This window comes from Equus caballus, chromosome 6 (assembly GCF_041296265.1).
Source record: "Equus caballus isolate H_3958 breed thoroughbred chromosome 6, TB-T2T, whole genome shotgun sequence".
In the NCBI taxonomy this organism is placed as follows: Eukaryota; Metazoa; Chordata; class Mammalia; order Perissodactyla; family Equidae; genus Equus; species Equus caballus.
The window spans coordinates 63032563-63057889 of record NC_091689.1 but is presented as its reverse complement, the minus strand read 5'-3'; the positions used below and the strand labels follow the sequence as shown (position 1 = coordinate 63057889).

At 36.7% G+C, this 25327-nt stretch overlaps 1 protein-coding gene across 31 annotated transcripts in view; it reads left to right on the top strand.

Moving 5' to 3' along the window:
• SOX5 (SRY-box transcription factor 5) overlaps positions 1 to 25327 on the top strand; it is a 949864-nt gene that overhangs the window by 311696 nt on the left and 612841 nt on the right. For all 31 annotated transcript variants that reach the window (XM_070271071.1, XM_070271064.1, XM_070271055.1 and 28 more), the window contains one exon: positions 1884 to 1950. The gene's annotated coding sequence lies outside the window, so the exon portion shown is untranslated. The remainder of the gene's footprint in view (positions 1 to 1883; positions 1951 to 25327) is intronic.

Sequence of the window (25327 nt, the reverse complement as noted above, 5' to 3'; positions counted from 1 at the left end):
ATTTATTTACTTTTGGTGAGGAAGATTGGCCCTGAGCTAACCTCTATGCCAGTCTTCCTCTGTTTTGTATATGGGACGCCACCACAGCATGGCTTGTTGAGCAGTATGTAGGTCCTCACCTGGGATCTGAACCTCTGAACCCCATGCCGCCAAAGTGGAGCTCACAAATAACCACCACTCCTTGGGGCCGGCCCCTATTTATTTTTTGTCATACCACAACTTTTCTTTCCCCTATTGAATTGTCTTGTCAAGTGTGTGTAGGTTTTTTGTAGACACTCTTTATTAGGTTGAGGAAGTTCTTTTGTATTGCTAGTTTGTTGAGTGTTTTTGTCGTGAAAGGGTGTTGGATTTTGTCACCTGTTTTTCAGCATTTGTTGAGATGACTGTATGCTTTTGTCTTTTATTTTATTAGTATGATATATTATGTTCTTTGATATTTAGATGTTAAACCATCTTTGCATTCCTAGGATAAATCCCACTTGATCTTGTTGTATAATTTCTTTTACTATTTTGTATAGTTTAAAAAAATTTAGGTACTCCAGAAATCACCCAAAATTATTGAGGCTTTTAAAAATTAAAAGTGTAATATAAACTACTAATCAAAAGTTATAAAAGTACCCTGGTCCTCGATCACTTCTAAATCTCTGGCCCTAGTATGTTAGACCAATATCCCAAAAGTGGAATTCTATTATCCAGAAAGTATCATTTTGAAGTCTTATTTAAAATACTGACCACATAATCTGGCTGATAATACAGATAATTCTATCACTCGAGAGCAGAAAATCTATACAGTTTATATTTACACAATTTTAATAAGCATGTTGCGAGATCACAAAAATCATTAATAAGTGTTTAAACATCTTGAAACCGTAGAACTTAATCATTTTGGGAACAAAAGCTTAAAAAGTTGAGAATAGCTGATGCACTTCCCCTTATAAAAATTATTCTACATCCATAAATAAATAATGCAATCATGATAAAATATTTGTATATATTGAAAATTTTTTGGGTGTTTGGATTCATGACTAGCCTGTAAAACCATTTTACAGATCAGGAAAAGAAGCCTTCAAGAGTGCAGATAAATTTCCAAAGACGTATAGTTCTTCTATGAGGGGACCAATGGTTAAACCCTGGTCTTTATATCACTGGAGTCTGGCTCTGATAAAGTGACTGAGTATAAATACAGTGTTTCAGTTTTTATTTTGCTGGTTTTGTTGTTTTTAACCTAGAAATTATCCAGTGAATTTATAAACCTTCTATTCTTATACAACTTATTATCCTACTACAACCTAGTACTTTGCTTTGATACTTGCTAGTCTGTACTTAATACATTGTTGTGCCCAATAGCATGTTTTCCATAGAGTACTGTAGCTGTAAGTAATGTTGCATTATAAGTATAGTTTAAGTTAACCATTATGGACTATAAAGATGGTTAAAATTGTTTCTCTCAATAAAACTAGGCCCAGGTGACCATAGGCTACATACATACACATGCTTACATGACTGAATTAATAATATAAAGATCGTTTAAAATGATTCAATTGATGCAGCTCCAAAATAACTGACTCACATTTTTACATCTCAACTGTCATTATTATATCTTGACTATCATTTATAAAAGTTTGTCTTTCAATTGTTCATTCATTATTCATTCATCAACCATTAGCTGGCACAGTCCTATGAGTCTGACATTGTTGTGTGGCTATGAATCTTGTCTAGAAAATATTTATTACAATGAAATTACTTAATATTCCCTCCATAGTTTCATAGTAGGAATTTTGGAACTTTAACTCTCTTTATCAAGTTTAATTTTTTTCACCTGAGTATTTTGGAAATACTTTGACTTCTTATTAATACTCTTCTTTCCTTTTTTTTTTTTTCAGCATTGCAGGAAATAGATAATATCAAGGACTTCAGGAGTGGGAGAGAGTGGACTGGGAGACTCAGCAGGTCAGGACACTTACATTATCTTTGCTGATCATTCTTTTGCCATCAATTCTAGAGTTCTCAAAATCTCTTGCCATGTGTTTATTTCTTGTATGTGCTTACTTGGTATGTTCTCAGTTTTGCAAATCATGACTAACATCTTTATATAAAAAGTTTGGGTATTCTCTTTTTAGGATCTTAATGTGTCAAATCCTAACCACTAGCTCACCAGAGAGCATCTCTTTTTAGGATTTGAAGGTGAAAAAACAATTTGAAGAAATTTTCAGGAATAGAAGGAAATTTCTTACCTAATAAGATATATAGGTACCCTGATTTCTATTCGTCTTTATGTTGTATAAACTGTTTTGAAATGAAGATTTCTTATAACTTTTCCAGAATCAAAACCTTAAAACATATAAAATGTTATTAATTATGTCATTGTAGTGGGGAACACTTGGGTCATGAAAGTCAAGTTTTCTTTCATCTCTGTTATAGTCTCTGGGCTCAGGTACGCCTCTAAATGCTCTTGACAATCTTCAGAGTCAATCTGTTTGCTAACGCTAATTTTAACTACTGAATGTTGACTACCACGTGTAAGACAATTTCTGTGTAAATAGGAAGATTTCAACAGTCAAAGGGTCTACTATGAGCATTTGTAAGCCATTGTGGAAGGTGTAGTGTTAGTCACACTCCTTGGTAAACTGGAGCCATGCTGGCCTTTGGAGGCCCCATTGCCCTGAGTGTCACCATGAGTGACTGATGGCTTTGTATTCATCTCCTGCCTAAGAGAATTCTCCCAGTTGTCATAAATAGTGATGACAACTTTCACTACTATTGCTTGGTTATTTATGGAAGCTTGAGGATCCTCTCCCTCTCTGTTACTCCTCCAGTGTTACCATTTCTGTAACTCTCCTGGAGTTTGAGTTAGCTACTCCAGGTCTCCTACGGAGCAACTACCAGTGGGTTTTTCAGTTTTCATCGCACAGAGAGATAAGTGCCTTTGTCCTTCAGTCTGATGACATCTCTTGAAGTCAAATAGCTTATTCAGAAAGGAGCTAAGCTTAAAGGTCTTCTGCCAGGATGCTTCAGGGGTTTAGTTATTTCTTAGCATTAGCATTAGGGCCTAGACAGATTATTATTGTTATGTGTCTTGAGAGAACACTACCCTCCGGCTTAAAGGAAAGATAATTTCAAGTGTGTCTTGATGCAATGCATATACTCAAATCTCTGCTCTTGGCTAAATTAGGTGAGTGTCCTATAAAAAGCTGTATTTATAATGATATGCCCAAGTAATTGAGTTTGTAAGTATGTCTGCACTGATTCTTGCAGGGTTGAGAAGCACTTTGGCGTGAATCTTTCATGAAGAGTTTTCTTGTAGTAAGCATCCCCAAATTTTCAGTTTACAAATATCATTGAACTAAGCATTAAAAAGAAATAAATTGAAGCCAAAAGTGGTGGGTTTTCTTGGCAACCAGCCATTATGTAAATATTGACCTTAAACTGAATACAGTTGTTGTTTGAGTTTTGCATGTTTGGAAGCAAAAACCAAGAAGAAAGAGACAAACATCTCATAGATCCCTATCGTCTTGAGAGATAGAAAAAGCCCTCAATCCAGTCCACCAATTTTACAAACCGAAATGGCCTCCCAGTATTACATGAAATACTAGTAACAGAGGTAAATCTTGACATGATGCAGGCCTACTGCATTATGCTGCCTTGAAAGTTATGGAATACAAACAATTCTGTGCATAGCATTGTGTACAGATGTAAAAAATGGCATCATCATTTGCCATCTTCACCAATTTATAATTTGATAAAGATTATAATTGATACTATTTCACTTTACATTGTACTGATATTTGAAGAAATTAAGAACTTTAAGATTTTTCTTTTTGCTGTTGTTTCTCTGGAGAAGTTCCCTATTCAGCTGGATGAAATGAAAAGAGGGTCATTCGTTCATTCATTTGTTCATTCATGCAACAGAAGTTCCTACCCTCCTGGAGCTTTCATTCTAGTGATGGAAGACATCAAGTGAAGATTTTAATATATATGTTAATGGGATAAGTACTAAGAATAAAATAAAGCAGAGTAAGTGAAGAATGATGGAAAACTTTCTGATACTGTGTCTAGGGAAGGACTTTCTGATAAGGAGAGAATGGAGCATAGACCTGAATGGAGTGAGAGAAGGAACCCTTTAGATATATAGATGAAGAGAGTTCTAGTCAGTGGGAAGGACAAGTATAAGGAGTGTGCTTGCTGTGTTGAAGGAGTGTCACGAAGGGCAGTGTGGCAGGAAGAGATTAAGGAGTGGAGAGGAAGAGAAGAAGATGGGGAGGGTGATGTGGTGTCTATCATATAAAGCCTGGTAGACCGAAGCAGGACCTTGACTGTTGTCCTGAGTGAGATGGGAATCATTAAAGAGATTTTAGCCAATAAGGGCATCATATGGTTCACATATTTTAAGGATCGCCTGAACTTATAGGTTGTGCAAAGCATTTTTAAAATTTCTCTTTATCCGCAGAATATAAGTTATGAATGAAAATAGACTTAAATTAACAATGATCAGGGCAACATTATCTACTCAGTGTATTGACTAATGATTGTGTTCAAGAAGCTGATGTTAAATAGCACAGCTATTTTCTTTTCCATGTCCTTAATTTGCAGAATTCTTTTGAATTTGAATCGTGTTCTTTGGCTTTGTATAACAACTTATTGTTTTATAATAGGGACATTAATGACAATGACATATATAATTTTCAAAAATTGTGTGTGTCCGTTTAGTTGCTTTGCATAGCTGAATTTCCCTTTTGTTTGTCATTTATAGTTTCACCCGAAACTACATAGCCTTGTAGAAGTCCACAAACAAATTGTGAATTTTATCTTCTATTTGCGAGGGAAGTTGTTTGAAAATTGTTATGGTTTTATTATAATTATCACATGATCCATATGACTATTTGTTAGGAGGAAATGTGGAGTAGTTAAAAAAACCAATTTAATAGGAATTAGAGGGCGTGAATTCTGGAATGAGTTGGATGACTTGGGGTCTTTAAGCTGTATTTACCTGTCAAATGACCAACACTGCTTCTCCCATAAGGAGAAGCACACTGGTGGTGTTATCTCTGCAATTTTTTTACATGTGTTAAGCCAGTGTGCATATAGTAGGTGGTATGTAGTATGTAGTATAGTAGGTGGTAAATAATTATTGGTTGAATAAGAGCCACCTACATTAGAAGTGACCATTTTTAATATAAATGAGAAAATGAGGGATATTATTTCATGTAAATAACAGAGGAAAATGTCCCTATTTATTTTCAGAAAAGTTACCAGGTTAGAGAAGCTATTATTGATACCTGAAAGGAAAGGTTCTTTCTAAAATTATCATGTGAAAGAATCAAAGGGACTGTTGACAAAGGAATTTTGGAAGTCGAGATGCCTTCTATTAGCAGTCATGTGGCAACAGTTTCCAATTGCCTAATAACTGTTTACTAAAAATTTTTAAGACTTTTAAATCAAGACATTAAAAAACTATTTTAAAACTCTAACTAGGTATCTAAGCCAGATTTCCACTTTTTGGCTATTGGAATATTCATGCAACAAATATATGTTTATTCTTTTGTAAGCAAATATATAAAAAATATGTGTTTATGAATATTTAATATGATTTTCCTGAAAATGCTTCTTTATTCTAAATTCTTTTCTTTTTAGTCTTAAGAATAAGAATCAGTTTTATGACTAAATGGAAAAATAAGGAAGTTATTCTTTGACATTATTTTTGAAGGATAGAGCACGCCTACCTCAACTTCTCATACACATTTAAAATTGTTCTTGAATCTGGGGTGACTCACATCCTTTTCCGCCACAGATGGTGGAGGAGAATTCTCCTTCACCTGGAGAGGCCAGTCCTTCCACCCATGCTTAAACCTCACTGCCTCTGGAAGTTCTAGAAACTTTGATTCTTCACTCCAGCATCTTCAGTTTCTTTCCTGGAACCTTTAATGTTTAAACATGCTCGAGTTTCCCCATCTTAAAATAAATAAATAAATAAAAACTTTCCTTTGATCCTGCCTCCAGCTACCACTCCCTATATATACATATTTCCCGAAGGTCTTAACTTACTGTCTCCACCATCTTTCTTCCTTCTCACTCCTCAATTCTCTCCCACTTCTATCATGCCAAGTCTTGCTAAGGTCGTCAGTTACCTCCATCACACTAAACCTTAATGGTATTTTTTAGACATTATCTTATTTGGCCCTTGAGTTCATTCAACTGCATGGTTGACTCCCCATCCACCACCCCACTCTTTCTTTTTGAAAGGCTTTCCTCCCTTTTCTTTTTTGCTGGCAGTGAATCTGTCTTATTCTCTACTATAGCCCTGAGATACCTTTCTAAGTGCTTTGCTCTTAGAATAAATTTGATTTTTAGATCCAAACCCAAATATTAGAATGTGAGATACAATGTCGTAAAGGCTACATTAGAGCTACAAGGTGGCGTTCTATAAGGGTTCATAGAAAACAGAAAGAAAGTTTCTCTTTTTAAACAAGACATGCATGTGATTTTCCTAGCAGAGCTGTTGGAGGCTGGGAGGACTGATGAGTATGTATATAAGGTCCTGGTGTCTTAAGTGTCTCTTTGGACTTGGGTAAGTTTTGATGCAGCACAAGGTAGACAAAAGGGAAATAATGAGTGTAAAGTCTTGTTGGGCTCTTTACAACATCAAAAGACTTTACAATTCGAAGTCTGTAAAGAGGACTTTGAATCTTATGCTAGTGATTTGACTTAATTTTTTTTTTTCCTTTTTCTCCCCAAAGCCCCCCAGTACATAGTTGTATATTCTTCGTTGTGGGTCCTTCTAGTTGTGGCATGTGGGACTCTGCCTCAGCGTGGTTTGATGAGCAGTGTCATGTCCGCGCCCAGGATTCGAACCAACGAAACACTGGGCCGCCTGCAGCGGAGCGCGAGAACTTAACCACTGGGCCACGAGGCCAGCCCCCAACTTAATCTTTTTGTTTGTTTAAGGAACATGGGTGGTGATTGGGTCTGTGCCTTGGATTAATTAATTAATATGGTGGTAGTATGAGGGTGATTGAAAGGGGAGAGGCTACAAGGGAAAGATAGAACACCAATGCAATCATCAAGCAGGAGATCAAGAAAATCGGACCAATGTGGTAACACCTGGGGACAGATGGGGTAGAAGCAGGAATTCAAAGAAGGAATCAATAGGGCTTGACTTCCTAGAGCCATAGGGATGAATTTCAACCTTGAGTAACTGAAATAAAGGCCACAAAACTCATGGATATAGGAAATCAGAAAAAAAAATAGTTGTTTGTTTTGATTTATTTACTTATGATTTTTATTGGTGGGGAACATGAATTGTTTTCAGAGTCTTTGCATCTGAGATGCCAGTGTTGATGTGTTGAAGAAGTATTCCATGCAGAGATTGTGCAACCTAGCAGGAGAGTTGAGGATGAAGCTGTCTGAACTTAAACTTGATAGCAAAAGTTGCCTCTTTGGTGCAAGCAGAGCAATCCAGGCTGAGGGAATACCCTGAAAGACCAAGAGTCTAAATGCCACGTGGGATTTTGAAGGAGACCAAATAGAATAGTCAAAATAAAAGAAATTCTGAAGTCTGAATTATGGTTCTGCTGCTTGAAAAGCTGTGTGGTCTTGAAGCAGACTTTGGTTTATTTATTCACTTGTTTATTTTTAATCTCTGTGCAGGTCCTGCCTGAGTGGTCTGCAAATAGTAAACACTAAATGCAGGCTTTCTTGGCTTGCTAGAATATAATCGTTTTTGGATTTTGGAATTTTTTTTCAAGTATTGAAAATCATTTAGGTGTTCGTTCATTTGTTCTTTCATTTCATACATTTATTCATTTATTCATATATTCTTACTAAGTCTTAACCTGTGTCAGGCACTCTTTCAGTTATGCTGCCTGACTTGGTCTCCATCCCATTTTGGGCTAGAATTTTCATTGGTTCAACTTGGCATATTATTCTCAGTTAGTTGTAGGAAGAAGACTGATTGATTTAGATCTTGTCCATCTATGGGATCATGCCTTCCACATCTCAGACTAAGTGTCCTCTTCCTCACGTTGGTTGGAGTAGCTATAAAAGGAAATGGTGGAGAGTGTTGCTTTTACTTTTACAGTAACAGTAAATATCTTCATTATGCTGATTCCCTTTAGATGCTTGTAGTAAGATATTTAACTCACGAATGATTTAAATCATCCTCTTTAACAGTCATTAAACACGCTGATGTTATAGAGATCTGACAAATACAACTATTACCATGTGACTACTGAGAAGTTTTTGGACGGAAGTGCCAGTTAGAAGAGGGGAGCCCTACCCCCGAATGCTGAATGAGTGCTTGCCTGGGGTGTTCCCAGGAACAGGAGCTGACACAGGTGTTCAGCACAGTTGCTTCCTGCTTCCCATCAAGAAGGATGGGGGGTTCTTAGCGCTGCTGGTTTGTGGCACTCAGCGTATTTGGCAAGCAGTCAGTCCTGGCTGTGGATTTCCCTGGGGAAAATAAAAGCCACAGGGAAGTCATCAGTGTGACCTTCTGCTGGGTAGTTGGCACACAGTTGCACCACAGGAAGGCTTTCAGTTGTCATTTGCTGAACGGGTAGATATCAGGTGCTGATGGAGGCTCCCCATTCAAGGTGGGAAGCGGAGAAGAAAAAAAAAATCCTGAGCAGAAGCTTACCAAATAATTCCCAGTCATGAAGCTTAACACCAGCTGATCTGCTGATAAAAGGGACCTTTTGGGGGGGTGAGGGGGTGGGGAGGAAGTTTCTTGGGTTCTGTAAGCACAATTATAAGCTTTCCTATTTAAGTCTGACCCATCATATTGAAATGCTGTCACTAGTATCATTAGCAAGTAAAGTGTTGATAACATAGTCAAATGCACAGCAGAGTTCTGGCTCTTAAGTGTCTGGACAAACTCCCAATATTAGGAATAGAAGTCAAACTGCCATCACTTTTCCTGTGCTAACAGACGCCCTGCCATTAGCAGTCTGAAGGCAATTTTAATAAAATACATAACCCTGCTGTGTTGGTCTCAAAAGATAAATAAGCAACGCAGAAAAGAAGCTTTTGTTTAAAAGTAATTATTTAAACTATGCATTACAGGTAATTTTCTTTTACCAGTAAGGCAAATGCTATCAGAATTTCAATCATGATATGGTGGCACTTATCTGAATAATGTGATATTGTCATTTCCAAGAGTTAAAGCATCACTTTTTTTTCACTTATATCCGGAATGAGGGCAAATTGGATCCAGGTATCATGTGCATGTGTTTTACAGTTTATATTATATTTTTTTGGGTGAACAGTGTTGTATTCTTAGACAGATTTATGGAAATGTAACAAGCTGGTGATAGAGTTCTGGGAACTGCAGGTTGACTTCCAAACACAGATTAGAACAGGAGGGCAAAGAGCATCTTTTTCTTTTTCTTTTGCTGTCAGAAGGGAAATCACATTTCAGTCTTTTAAAAACTCTTTTAATAGGATGCTTGTACATAAACCACAGTCACAAGGGTGTAATAAATGTGTGCAAGTATCAGAGGAGCCAAAGCTTTGTTTGCCAAAAGTAAAAATCTCAGAAAGCTTTTTAAGAGTTTATTTGGAAACCATTAAAACCAGCACCTTTCCTTTCCTTCTTAGTAGTGACACACTGGCCTGAAATCATTCATACAGTATTAGCTCTGGCCTTGCAGTCGGCAGAGTAAGAAATTGCCTGCGTCAATATGATATCGGGGCATCAGGAAGGCTTCTACTTCTAATTGCCATCCAGGGGGAGGTAAAGCAGCTTGTGCTTTGGAATGAGGCAGACCTCAGTTCAAATCCTGCTCAAATCCTGACTCCTTTTTTCATGATGTATCACTTTAAGCAAGTTTTGTGTCTTCTCCAAGTCTTTGTTTTATCATATGTAACATAGGGATAATAATAAAGCCAATCTTGTATGATTGTATGAGGATGAAATGAGACAATGTATGTAAAACATTTAAGACGGTGTCTGGCACAGAGGAAGCACTCACGAAGTGTTTTCTTTTTTTTTTTTTGAGGAAGATTAGCCCTGAGCTAACATCTGCTGCCAATCCTCCTCTTTTTTTTTTGCTGAGGAAGGCTGGCCCTGAGCTCACATCCATCCCCATCTTCCTCTGCTTTATATGTGGGATGCCTACCACAGCATGGCTTGTCAAGCAGTGCCATGTCCGCACCCGGGATCCGAACTGGTGTTGTGAAATGTTCTTTTTTATTTTAATGAGATTTTAATACAATTTTATAGGTTGATAAAACGTTACATGTTGACCATGGCACTAGGAGTTGGGAGGAATATGTTAATCAATATATATGGTCTCCACTTCAAAGCTAAAAAGTCTAATGCAAGACAGATATTTAAGCAGATAACTCAAGTACCGTGTGCCGCTTGTTGTAACATTGGTATGGGTCTTGGGGACACAAAGGAGGCAGGGTTTAATCTAGGCCATGGGAAAAATTACTGTAAAATCTTGGTTTGTTAAGCTTTCAAAGGGAAGATGCTAAGCTATATATTTCCACCCTGAGCTGTCTTGATCAAAGCGAACTATATTTTTCCAGGAGTGATTTTTTTTCCAGCAACTTGTTCTCTCTATTCTTCTTCCTTTTTTATATAAACCTTTTCTTTGATTGTTAGCATCATGTTTAGATGATATGTATAATCAGAGAGAATAAGTAAACATACATTAACCACTCAAATGCTGCTCAGCATCTCTGCTGAAATGATTTGGGGAAAGAGCTGAAAACACAGGCTTTATTCTCATATGTTGCTGAAGGGAATGAAAATTGATACAAGTGTTTTGGACCGGAATTTGATGATATCTAACAAATGTACATATACACACCATTTGACCCCACAAGCCCATTTTTAGGAATTTATCCTGAAGACATACCTTCAACAATATGAAAATCATATGCCCAAGGTTATTCATTGTGGCATTGTTTATAATCGTAAAATATTCAAAATCATCTAAATGCTCACGCATAGGACGGTAGTTGAATACAGTCATGCATTGCTTAATCACAGGGATACGTTCTGAGAAATGCGTTGTTAGGCGATGTTGTCATTGTGGAAACATCATAGGGTGTACTCACACAAATCTAGATGGTACAGCCTACTACGCACTTAGGTCATATGGTACTAATCTTCTGGGACCACCATCATATATATGGTCTGTCGTTAACTGAAACGTCTTTATGAGGCTCATGACTGTACCCTAACACACTACGGCATCTCTGCATAATAAGGTAACATGCAGCTATCAAAAGAACAAATGGATATAGAGTAATTTCCAGGCTATACTGCTAAGTGAAAAAAGTGCAGAAGAATAAAATCTAGAATGAAAGGGAAATAAGAAAATACACATCTATCTACTAATTGGAGCAAAAAATAGGAAAGATAACCAGAAACTCATGAAATTGGTTACTTACAGGGTTGGGCTCAGTGAATGGAAATAGGATAGAAGGGGTGATGGGAGAGTGACACTTAATCTGAATGTTCTTTTTTTGATATAGTTCTGATTTTTGGAACTGTGTTAATGTTTCACATCCTCAGAAGTAAATATTTCATTAAAATGAATTAGGGTGTTCAGGGAGCCCCGCAATTAGAAACAAGAAATTACAGGTAAACTTAACTGTATTCATGTGACTTGCAAATGAAGGGGGTGGGGAAAAAAGAGCTAATTTAAGTAACATTGCCAAACAGTTTTTGAATTTATACTCTAAGATTTAGAAAAAGAAACTATTGTTCTGTAATCAGAAAATTTGTTTTTCACATAATATGGATTAATGATTTTGTTTTTCATAGGGGTGAGAGTTAACATTTCTGAAACTGCTTTAAATGTATCCTAGGATTGTGGATCACGAGAACCATTTTCCTCACTATAAAAGAAATAAGGAGGGCTAGAATGAACCATGTGGTATTGAATTGGAATCTGAGGTATCAATATGAACTCACGGTGTGTGTGGATATACATATGAAGCATATATATCATAGATATACAGTTATGCAGATATACAAATAAAGAAATAAACAGTTGTCAGTGTGTGTGTGTGTCCATTTATATATTCTCTGGTTGTATCTGCTGAGAGCACCTAGAAGCGATAATACCTAAATAGGGATGAGCACACCTAGTTCCTAGATCTTGTTTTCTAAATACCATTCTCCAATTAAAAAAACCAAGAAGCCCTGTAGAAATGAATGATTCTAGGGCTAGAACAGGGAAAGTATATGATGAGAAACTGGGGTATCTTGTGGTGAAAGAAAGTAAGAAAGAATTAAAAATATATAGGGAAAATGTTGAAAGGACACAAGAGCCAATTTGAAGTGGCTCCCAATGGCCACATCTGGGACATTTGAGCAAGAAAATAATGATAGTAATGGAGTATACTCAATATAGACTATGGTGTTAAAAGGAAAGTTCCTTTATAGCAGTAGAATACAACTAATAACTATAGAAGGAATAATGGAAATAGAAAATCACTATTTGGTAAACAGGACAGTAATCATTTTTTCAAGCAGAATATTCATCACTGGATGCAAAATTATTGCTAAAAATATCATGATAAATAGGATGCTTGTATAGTGTTAAAATATCCCCTCTGAAAATGCTTATTTATTGCAAAAGGGAAACTAGTAACTTGAAGGTGGGAAAACGTGGCAGACACCACCTAAAACAATGAGATATATCAGCATCATGTGCCACACCTATGATTCACTGAGGAAGGCACAAAAAAACATTTCTGTCATGTTCTGGCCAAAAATGCATTATGTGAATGTTATCATGCGGAAATATCAGACAACTCAAATTGAGGGACATGGTACAAAATAACTGGGCAGTACTCTTAAAAAGTATCAAAGTCATGAAAAACAAGGACACAGGAATTGTCCCAAAGGGAAAGAGGCTAAGAAGACATGACAACTAAATATTGGCTCATGGTCCAAGAAAAGGACATTAGTGGGATAATTGTTGAAATTTGAATAAGGTCTGTAGATCAGCCAATTGTATTGTATTAATCTTAATTTCTTGGTTTTGACCATTGTACTGTGGTTTTGTAAGATGCTAATATGCGAAGAAGCTGGAAAGTCTACTATTTTTGCAACTTTTTTGTAAGCCTGAAATTAGGTCAAAATGAAAGTTAAATCAAAAAATAAAAAAGTGTGCCTTAAATGAACTATATATATGTATTATCCACCCTTCTTTATTACTGTAAAGAAAAGAGTTTGCTTTATAAGAAAGTGGTGTCACTAGGCTCTAGGGAAAAAGGAAAAATTATAATAGAGTGCTAAGTGTGTAGCATTGTGAATTGGATCTGATACTGTTAATTGAGTCTATCACACACTGTAAGCCTTGAAGGTACCTACTATACCTTTGTATATGCTAGTTTATTTGCCAATAAAATAGGAATAATGATCTTAGCAATATGGTTTCTAATTATTCACACCGATGGAGGAGAGCAGAGATACTGAGTATGGAGCCCAACAACACTAACTTTAGGAAGCACTCAAGATCAAGATTTAATGGCAATGAAGGACCAAGTGTATCTTGTAGATGTAAAACTCTAGATTATAAAATTATTCCCCGAGAGGGAAGACAGAGCTAGTCCATTCAGTTCAATGGGTGTATGTACAGAGATCAGGAATCAGACAGAAACTAGAAAGGAAGTACAGGCTCAGTACACAGTGCAGTCAGTCAGTGTGTCTCTGAGAGTCCAGAATCTTCGTTAGAAACAGGATATGGTGACTCACACCTCCTCAAGCTCGATGGTGTCAGTGTGGTGGGGGTAGTACTCATTAATGCTTTGTGATGGCATTAAAGGACTCTTGGGTAAAGAACAATAGCAATGTAGAGTTGCACAGGGTTCTATGTGCCATCGGCTTGTTTTCACATACATGCGTGTTCAAAAATTTTTTGTTCAACATAGTTATGAGATGTAGGCAGAGAGGTTGATGTCATTACCTATATTTTATAGATGAGGAAACTCAGATCCAGCATTTCCAAAAATCATACAGCTAATAAGTTGTAGAGAAAGGGTTTGTACTCTAGACTAGGAGGTTCACTTGAGTTAATGACCCTTCTACTAGCATCAGGGAACTTCTCAAAATTACATGAATTTTTCATGTGTAATATTATACAGGTGCAGTTTTCCCCCTGAGGAAAGGATACAGATCAAGTGATTCTATCTGATTTTCAAAGGGGTTTGTTACTTAAAAGAGGAACAAATATGGATTTTCTTTCTACCCTAGTGTACAATGTGGAGTGGAAATATTTTTGCCAGACTTGAGAATCCATAACTCCTATAGTGCACATATCCAAGAAGTACCAGTATCAATAGCATTTAACAGATAGGCAGTAGGACTTGCCCAGAAATGAAACCAGGATTCCAGTTACTGATGGTTAAGGAAGTGACTATTCTGTTGACCACATTATGAATTGTCTTCAGTGCAGACAGTTCTTTAATAGTTCAGCACCAACCAGGGAGACTGGTGGTCTGGTTCCCAAGCTGGGTACCACTCACTGCAGGAGGTTGGGTCCTCTGGAGCCTTGAGGAGCAGCATCCCAGTTCCAATGCTCTGTTGAGATGTCAACTATCATTTTGAGCATTAGGGTGATCTGAATCAAATTCTGTAGATTGCTTGAGAAACCTGGGAGTGGTGTTAGGGGCAGTAGTACAATTATCTTCCCTATGTAGAATGAAAAGCAGTTTAAATCTGGCAGAGGGCTTGGGGTGAATATTCTGCATGTCTTCTCCAGCACCTGAAACTCCCCCCAGAGTTTTAGCTCCCTGAATTACTCTGGGCATTGGAGAATTTCCTTCTGTCCAGTGGCAGTGTACTCTTTCCTTTGAGGAATACTTTGAACGATGTCAGAGTCTGTATATAGCTTTGACATTTCCAAAAAAGGTCACAGTTATCTGCTAAGACACACAAATATTGTTCCTATCTATGAGTGTGTATATTACCATGACAGAGCAGATAAAAGCAAACAAACAAACAAAAACCCACTATACTATTTAATGCTTTACCATTAGAATTAAAGTCCCTTGTCTATTACATATACTTGACTTCCAAACCCAGGATTTATGCAAGACTTAATAGTGAGATGTGTTATAAAGACGATATAAAATTTAAAATTTAATCTAACCACTAACGATTTAGAGAATAATACAAAATCTAAGAGCTGGATTGTGCTTATCTAAGTCACTGATTTTATAGGCAAGGAACTGAGACTCAGAGAGGTTAAATTTTGCATCATTTTACACAGTTAATAAGCAACAGAGCCAGAAAAAGAACCCAGATTTCCTGATTCCTGGCCCAGTTTTCTTTCCACTATGGCATGGTGCCTCATGACACGTATGAGATTAGAGCAAAATTATATTTGCTGAAATGCATGAAAAATGTTGTGGGTCTTTTGATGATGTTTTCTGGATCTTTGCTTTTCTTTTTAGTTTTACACTCTAAAATTAATAGTGAATAATGTCCTTTATCTACTTCAAATTAATCGAGTTCTACTGATATTTTTTCTCTTCAAAAATCTGCCTCTAGTTTTGGGAAATACTTTCTTCTTTCAGAATAAATGCATGCAAACCTTTGAGTTGCTAGCGCTTGAGTTGCTAATTCATTAAGTGAGTAGTCTGAGAAATCACCTCTGTCGTGAGGTGTACTGGATTGCAAATGTCTTTTGATAGTACTGCAGTGGTAGTGTGGGGATTTGCAACTGGCAGGCAGAAATTGAATTGCCATCATTTGGCTTTAGCGGGAGTTAGAGTCTTGTCTCCAACATAAGCATGAGCCAAGGTACTGTCTCCTTTTTTCTAATTTTAGTTGGAACCATTGGCACTGATCGTACCTAGACAGACTAGTGTTATTTCTACCCAGCACAATCTGCTGGCATGGGCTCTCTTCCAAGCCATGCAGTTGAACTTCTCCCCCGGTTTACCAAACAGAGATGTGATTGGATGTAGAGGACAGGAGCTTTCACCTTTTTCATTAGAAGGCATCCTTTTAAGCATAGAGATTCTAAGTTTAATTGGTTCAATGTGTGACTCAGAAAGAATTGGCTGTTATGACTGAAAATTGCAGCATGCTTTGATTGTGGTCATGAAATAATTACCCTGATGTTTTGGTGCTGAGACATGGATATTGATATGTTTAACTGCTCAAGGGTGAGGGGAAAGGTGAAAATTGATGTCTGCTTTTCGGCCCTCACCTGTTCTCTACTGGAGCAGTTGAGTTATACAGTTGTCCTGTCATGATCTCCAGTCATAGGCAGCTATCCCTGCTGGCATATCTCAAGACCTCAGTCACAACAGCCATGCTGTGGCTCCAATCTGCATCCCTTTATCACAACCCTCAGTGAGACCCCTTCAGAGCATCCTCCCACAGCTGAGTGCCATACCATGGAGAGTCAAGAGGGGCATCACAGCCTCTCGAACCATGACCCTCTATGCAGCCATACCTATAAGGTATACGTTAGGGTATACCTGCAAGGTCCCCTATTCTCCTTACTTCAGTTTGTCATGAGATGTCTGCAAGGCTGCTGCCACAAGGCTGCTTGTGGGAGCAGGCCACAAGTCCTCTTTTCACTCAGAACCTAACCAGAAAGGGGTTTCCAGTATTTTCCATCTGACCCCAACCTCTCCTCTCTGGGCTTGCGCTGTAGGAGTAGGAGCAGGGCCCTCACATTAGCATTTGAGGTCTCTTTTTCCTGGTGAGTCTTCCTTCTCCCTACACCAAAAGTGCCATCCACACTCAACATCGTTTGCTATTACACATAAACAGTGATTTTTCCATATGGAAAAGCAGAGGAGTTTTTTTCTCTGTATTTTTGTGACCCAAATGAGAAAGACTATACATGAAATGGAGAGGGTTAAAGCATCAGGTTCTTATTTCATATATCATCTTGCAGGGGACTCAATGGCAAACAGAAAAGACAGACTCTTCTTCCCTCATGGGCTCACGGTGGGCTCACATGGTGTTTATTAGTTTTTGTTGTTCTTCAAAACAATAGATGTAAACACATCCTAAAGTAGACAGATTCTGATAAACAACTAGAGAACATGTTTAAATTTTATGAAAAGAAGAGCTTTGAAGTGTGTATCACATCCTGAAGATCTGGTTGAAAAAGAGAAAATTATTATCCAAATGGATAAGAATGCTGTAAATAAACCACTACTCTCCCCTGTCTCTCTTTCGCTCTCTCTCTTTCTCTCCCTCTCCTCTCTCTCCTCTAAGATTTTTCTGTCCCCGTTTTGGATAGTGACTGTGGCACAGGGTCTCTGTTCCCTGCCTGCCACATTCTGTTGCTAACTTTTGCCTAGTTTTGAAATCTGAACCATGGGTGAGCTGCTCTCTTATGGCATGAGTAGCACAATAAGATGAATATTAATGAATAATCAGATGGATTATGTCATTCAATGATCAGAGCAGCCCTTTGGGAAAGGTATCACTGTTATCCTCATTTTACAGATGAGCAAGTTGGTGCAAAGAGAGAGCAGGCAGCCTAAGAGCACATGATAAGTGGGCAGACCGAGATTTTTTCTGACACCAAATTCTGAGTCCCTATCACTTATGAATTTTATTCACTTTAAAATAACAGAAAGCTGAGTGGCAGTGGTTTGAACTCAATAGGAGGTTGTTTTTCTTCTATAATAATGCAAGAGGTTCAGATGCAGTCCAAGCCAGCTGTTCCACCATGCTATGAAGGACGCAGACTCCTTCCAGCCTTCTCTTCCACCACACTTAGGGCACATCCTTGTTCCAGTGCTCACAAGACAGGTGGTAGGGCTCCAGCAGGCTAGCGCCAGCTCACGTCACAGCAAGGAGTAGGAGAAGCATGAAGAGCAAAGAGCAGAAAAGCCAAAGCAGTCACTGCTATCCCCTTCTAAAGAGTTTTCACTTAATCCTCCCACCCCTCCAACTTCCATTTATATCTCAGCATTATTAACAAGGTGTTCTGTTTATACGTTTAACTGCTTTATTAGAGTGCAGGAATATTGAGTAGCCAGTTATCATTCTCTGCCACAGCTCTTAATGCCCCTGTCATTCTGCCTTTTCCAGTCTTAGTACAAGGATAGGAACAGGGAATTCTTTGATTATAATTTAAAATAGTCCATAAATTTTCCTTTGTATAAGGTCTCCTCCACAGTTACGCTTATTAAAATACACACACACAGAAACATATGTCTCTTGAATGGAAAGATATCCATCTTATGATGGAATATTTTATGTAGAATCTTTAGCAAATATTTAGCACAGACCCTTATAATGGAATATCAAATTAATCTGGAAATGAGGAACTGAGACAACATTATCCAAGTTTAGAGAAACTGTCAACTGACCAGACCCTGTTTCTACCTTCCAAAATGCTAATTGACAAGTGGTTAATTATTGGGATGAAATGTTTTCCTACAGGCTAGACAATTCTGAGTTGTATATTTTTCCTCTTCAAGCTTGGTGAAACAGAAATTGCCAATCAGAATATTATCTGCAGGAAGCAGTATGTTTTCAGCTTTAACAGACCAAAATTCCATGAACTTATTTATCTCTTTTTTATCCTAATGTTTGAATAAAACAAGAGGGGTACGTTTAAGCAGTGAGAGAGTTACTAGTTGAAGACTTCAGTAAAATATAGTATATGGGTTTAACCTTTCTTGACAAAAAGTTACCTTTGTCTTCTCTCCTACCTCAGTTTCTCCCTTTAGAAAGTTCTGTCATATATACAGGACTTGTCTGTGAGTTTACTCCAGTAAAATACATTACAATAGAATGACAGTTCACAGGAATTCTGAGTAACCCGATGCTGTCCTCTTTTTACACGTCGATGGTACACAGTTATTGTTTTATCATGTTATTGTGAATGTGGTTAATATGTAATATTGTTTTGATAACAAATTGATCTTCAACGGTTTTATGTATAAGAACCATGTGCTTCAAAGCAGATAGTACAAAGCTGGACACAAAACAGATAAATGCTTATCAATGGCTTTATATCTGGAAAATATGTAAACGATTAAGTATACTCTACTCACTCCAGGATGTTTCTTGGGAGTTCTAGCTTCTTAATAAATCCCTAACATCAGCATGTTTTCTAATAGATTGAGGAAGTTAGTTAGTAGATTTCTTTTTATGCAAGGATTTATAGACTTTTAATATTGAAATCAATTCTATATATTCTTGTCAAATTTGGCTTAGCTCCATAAGAGGAAATTTGGGCAGTCAGTCAATATAGACTAGAGAAAAGCAGCTCGGATCATGGGGGTTCATAACTCCCTCTCTTACTCAGTAACTGTTTCTAATTTTGATTAGGCAAGTATATTGAGTTCTTCTCTTTCTCTTTTTAATGTTAAATTTGCCAAAGATTGTGACATGCACAAAGTAAATATGTATGATAAAATAATTAATATAAAAATCTTTTGCTCTAATTGAGTATTTCATGTGAAAGTATTAAATGAGCCTAAACTAGCTGAATAATTGTCTCAATCCTCTCTTCATTTGTATGTTGAAATCATGGCCTTAGACCATTACTAAGAGTTTTTCAGCAATAGGAATTGAACTGAATGTTTTTAAATTGGTGATTATGAACAATTTGGTGACTTCCAGAAATGTGAATTTACTTGTTTTAAAAAGATGACTAATTTAATATAGGATTTCATATGATAATACTTCTTGTCAGTATTCGTGGGCTGATCACATAAATATTTTCCTAGTTGTTTTCCATAAAACAAGTTATTTTAGACTGCAACTAGTAGATAATTGCCTTATGTTTTAGAGGTAAGGATCACTTAATTTTTGTAATCCCCCAAATACAGTCTTGAGCCTATACCATGCCCATTTCTAATGCCAGCCCTTCAATATAGCTGAATCTTGCCCTCAAACCTACTATCTAAGGAACCTCAATCTTCCTTTCTATTCTATGAACTTCTGTAGTTGACAAAAGAGATTTCTAAAAAGATAATTGTATTGATTAATTCAATTTCTAGGTCGAGCATGAAGTTGTAAATTGGAGATCACTCATAGAAATTGAATACAAAGGGAAAATCTTTTTAAGTCTTTTTTTTTTTTGGTGTATTGAATGATTTATGCTGAACTCCTAAAAGCTTTCCAACCTCACAGAGCTTCAATAAACTTCTAATGGAGTCCTGAATGCCAGCTCTATTTTTGTTGCTTGTACAGTAGGTGGGAAACGTTTAACTAGTAGGATGAATCTTTGTTTTCATTTCTGTTGAAAAACTCATAGATTAACACCGAGGGACTTCTAATATCTTAGTAAAAAGTTTTCTAATGTAACATAATATACATATATTTATAGAAGTTTAAATATATATTGATACGTTGTTTCTTAAGTATATATTTTTACATCATATATTTAACCAAATCCAATTTTTATGCATATGTATATACAAGTAGATATCTCCACATTTGTATGTATAGTGTCCAGATTTATTGTATGTTAGCTGATTGAGTGTTTCATCAGATAATAGGTTCTCTAATGCAGAAACTGTTTTATCCACATTCCATTCACCCCCAACAGAGTATAATACAATGTGTTTTACACAATGGATGCTAAATTAATGGTTGGAGTGAATGGTGACCAAAAGAATACACGTTTAATCAGAGAAAAATGTACCATTTGATTTTGATACAGGTGCAGATGGGAAAGATGTCACTTAAAGAAAGTCACCTTTATTGTCGATTAGAACTGCTTTATTCTTATCTACTTAGATGGAAGCTAAGCTCTGGCACTTTTATATAGTTTTATTTATAATTGTGAACGTGTAGAACTCCATGAGGCCATCAATCAGTAGAGAGATGAGGGCCCAACAGAATTATTTCTGTAGGTGGCCAATTTTTTTTCAATCAAGGACAGCTGAAAGGTCATGATTAAAACCGTGATTTTCCTGAAATTCTAAGTAACTGCTAGTGACTGTTTTGCACAAAGATGTCAAAACTACTTTTTCCTCTGAAGAAGAAAATTATAAGTTCTTGAAAACGTTGGCAGTTTTCCAAATTTCACTTGCACTACTGTAATATATTTTAATTACTGCACTTGAGTCAGTTTCTTTAAAAATATGAGGCAAAAATAAGTTAGTGCGATAGTAAGCATACATAGATTAAACAATAGACATCTAATGCCTCACTGACAGGTGCATGCGCATTACTCAGTATTAGCCAAAGAGTAGGATTTAAAGTTTTTACCCAGGGAGTGTGTGTAGCATTAATTCATAATTCTATGTAGAGATGAGGAATGATATCACTATGTATTTTTATTAAAATGTGGCAGTGGTACTTGAGATATTTAAGTAATTTGCTTAACAAAGACCAGTTGGCAGAGGCAGCCAAGGATAGCAAATGTTGCTGGTGATTTCTGTAGGTGGCCCTTTATTCCCTGAGTCAGAATTGACTCCAATCCCTGGGTAGTAGCAGGGAGGACTAACTGCTGTCATCATCTTTCAGACGAAGTGTGGACATGAAGTCCTGACCATTTGTAGTCGTTAAAGATTCCTCAGAACCTTTGTAGCAAGAACGGTTTTAACCACAGTGTCCTGGTCAGTTTCCAAATCGGGTAATTGCATTCTGCCTCCTAATGTCTTCCCGCAGGTTCTGTTTTTGTTTATTGGTTTGTTTGGGATTTTTATTGACAACGCTCGGATATATGGAGCTGTATTTTTTGAGGGGTGCATCTCTCCTTGGTTTTAAGCTGTTGTGTGCTTTTAATCTTCTTTAGGCTACACAAGAATAGAACCAAAGAGTTTTGTTAGATGCATATTGTTTTAGCCTGAATTGATAATTTGTGTTCCATACTTTTACGCCCTGTTTTAGTTTAATTTTTTAAAGAGATATATATAAAGGAACAAATGAAGAGAAATAATGGCATGAAAAGCAACGATATGGTGGCAGACCTGGGCTGCTGTTTGGGATATGGTCCAAGTGCACCTGCTCTCCTTTACCTTGGAGGAAGACGCTGGAAAGCAGAGAAGATGAATGATACTTTCTGGGTTTGGGGAGGGATGACTAGAGAATATTCAGAGTGTGAGTTCATTTAGAATTAAAAACTGGTAAAGTTCCATTTGAGCCCAAGAATGACATGGTTCGTTTCCATGTTAAATGTCAGTCTTTTTTTTCCCATTGATAAGCATGTTAAATTTGGATTTGTAAAGCAGAAGGATATGTATCTGAATTTAAGAGCAATATTTTGATATGTCATAATTTTGATGGCCATGTTTTGAATTAGATATTTCACTCATGATCATTTTTTGTAATCTACAGGAAGATAAAATTCTATCAAATCAACATTTATTGGATGACAACCATATTAAAAGAACTGCATTTGATGTTTTACTCTTGAAGATACTTTATTTGGTCCAAAAGACACTGTACCAAGTATTTATCCTATTATATTCCTTGTGGGTTGAAAGTGATTTTCTTTTTTAGTTTTGTTGTTATTTTATTTATTCAACAAGAAAATGATAAAACAAAATTCTAAGTAATTTAGACCTAACACAAGCATAGATTTCATCCATTAATCTTAAAACCTACCCTGCCAACAGCATTATATGGTAGGAAAAGCCAAGGAGCTGTTTTTTTAATGCTGGCTCTTACAAACTCTATCATTTCCAAATGGCTAAGTTGCATAGCTTCCCTGTTTCAGTTTTTTCATTGTGAATAGGGATGATTCTAATATTTTTGACCTACTCACCTAAACAGTTTTAACCAAATGCTAGAAAATACATTTCCTTTTAAAGTAAATGTTAAACTATAATATAGTACTTTTCTCACTAATAATTTATCTTTCATCGGATTGTTTTACGTATATCCTCAATTAGGGATTATTCTTTGTAGCTTTTCTGGAATCTTAGCTTGAGATTAAACCTGTTCTGGGTTCTGCGTGATGGAGCTTTTCTCCAATGTCATAGCCTCTGAAATCTTACCTTTCCTATATGGTATAGTTTTGCTTTTTTCTAGTTCATAGAAATTTTAGCATATCTAGGACACAAAAAATAAACAAATGAAAGACTTTAATTCTTCCTTGACATGCTTAATTAATCTGAAGATGTCTATACCTGGCAGAATCAGGACCCAGTTGTCGTTGGGACTATAGAAGGCAGAAAACTGAGTATTGGAGAAAATCACCAACAAGGAGTAGGCTGTTGGAGCAGATCTTATCAAGATGGGGAAGCTCATACATACAAAGCATCCGATGATCTCATAGTAGGAAAATATCTTGTCAGACAGGTGCTGATTGTCTAGCTGTGGGCAGTGAGGGGATGTTCCAGGGAATAAGGATGGAGTACTGTGCCTGGAAACTCCATCAACAGTTAGTAAGAAGCAGTCAAACTGATAAACGGGCTGTGAGCATCAGAGACACTTAGCAGAAGTAGAAGACTATCCTAGGAGACTAAATTTTCAACAAAGATTAAAAACCTGATGACAGAAGATGTGAGGTAAAAATCATGGAAACTAAGTGTGGACTCAGTAAGGAAGCAAAACACAGAAATTAAGTTACAGAAGCTGTGTTGAAAAGCCAGATCCTGGTGGCTAGAACTATGAGGTCTGCTTGGCTTTGGGGCCAGACAGTGAACTAATCATATCAATGTAACCCTCTTTGGCTTTGTTGCTGTAACATCTTCTAATGGCCACCCTGTATCTCTCTCCTAAATTTACACAAGGCAAGAGAAGATAGAATTCATATAAATTCTGAGAACATGATCCTCATTGTCTTCTCTCTTTTTTTCACTTTCATGTCAGTCAAAGGAAGGTTATTTCCTACCTTACTTGGTTTTGTTTTCTCTCAACCATTACCTTTCTCTGCTCAGAGATTTTGTAATCTGTATACAAAAGTTACACCAAATTTCAGTGGTTTAAGACGCATTTTAGTACATTTTTACATATGAGATTGGGATGTATCTAAAATCAAAGGTTAGTCATAATTTAATTGTCAGAATATTTTTTCTTGCTGATATAAAAACATATTGAGTTGTCCTCAAATCAATGGCATCTTTGGTGAAATACAAAGCTTATCAAACTAAGAGTCTATTGCTGCCAAGAATGACTTCAAATACAATCTGAATCATAAAGACATATGATGTCACTGATATCACATGATGTCATTGACATTAACTGTCACTGGGGCTTGATCCCTAGTAGTTTGTAAAACCCTCCCAGTGTTTAAACCATCTTTTCCGTATCCTGTCACATTCTCATTATAGAGAAAAAGAGCAATCAGAGCGGGCTCTCCAAAAGAGAAGACTCCCATACAGATTTTTAAGAACTGTTTTGTCTTCATAGTAGGAATGCATTTATTGCATCTGATGTCTTGAATCGAAGTTTAAGTAATACCTGCCTTCTCCATCCATATACACATAAACATGTGTCCAGAAGGGGCTTCCTAATGTTTGGAAATGAAAATGGGATCCCTTTTCTTTGGTGGATCCTATCTTAGTAAAGGAATCTCTGGTGTAATATTCATGTTTTCACAATTCTCCTTGGTTTCCTGAAATTGAGGCTTAATTTTGCCGTTTCAATATTGACTTCTTTGGTCACAGTATCCTCCAAAAATTCTCATCTTTGTCTAAAAGAAGCACACATTTGTGGCTGGGAGAGTAGAATAACACATGGAGCTTTTTTATTTTTCTCATTGTCTACCTGAAAGGACACACATATTTTCAAGGTAATTACATCGTTGCTTAAATTTCCACTTTTGAATTTACATGCTTTTATTCTGTCATAAATAGAATCCCTTCTCCTCCTGTTATAAGAGCTATAGTATATCTGCCATTGGTAAGCTTAGTATTTGGATGTGTCCCAATATTGGAACTTGTCTCATTATGTCTTAATATTTGGGCAATTCTTGATATCCTGATTTTACAAAGCATATACACATAAAATTCTTCACATACAATTTTCATAGGAAGAAAATAGTGTATAGAGCCAATGAGAAAGAAAGTATAATATGCCTTTACTTGAAAAATGGAATGAAAGGACTGTAGGTAAGAACTAAAACTATAAATTGGAAAAGAACAGTTATTTATAATAAGGAATTGTGAACTTCGATAGACTGCTTTTCCCAGAGACACAGACCTCATTGGAAGGTGATACCAAGCTTCCATTGAGGGAGAATTGGGTGTTAGGATGAGACCTCCTATGTGAGACTTGAGAACACTTTTGTTAACTTGGGGTTCCTGCTTGGGAACTATCCACTCGTTTATCACTACATTTATAGCTGGTGCTGTGTTAGAGATGATATTTGAAATCCCCTATCAACATCACCCCAAGGAGGAGTATATATCCTGAATATTGCTGATTACATCAATGTGAGAAAGAGCTCACTTACAAAAAAAGAATTCCACAGAGTTTCAAACT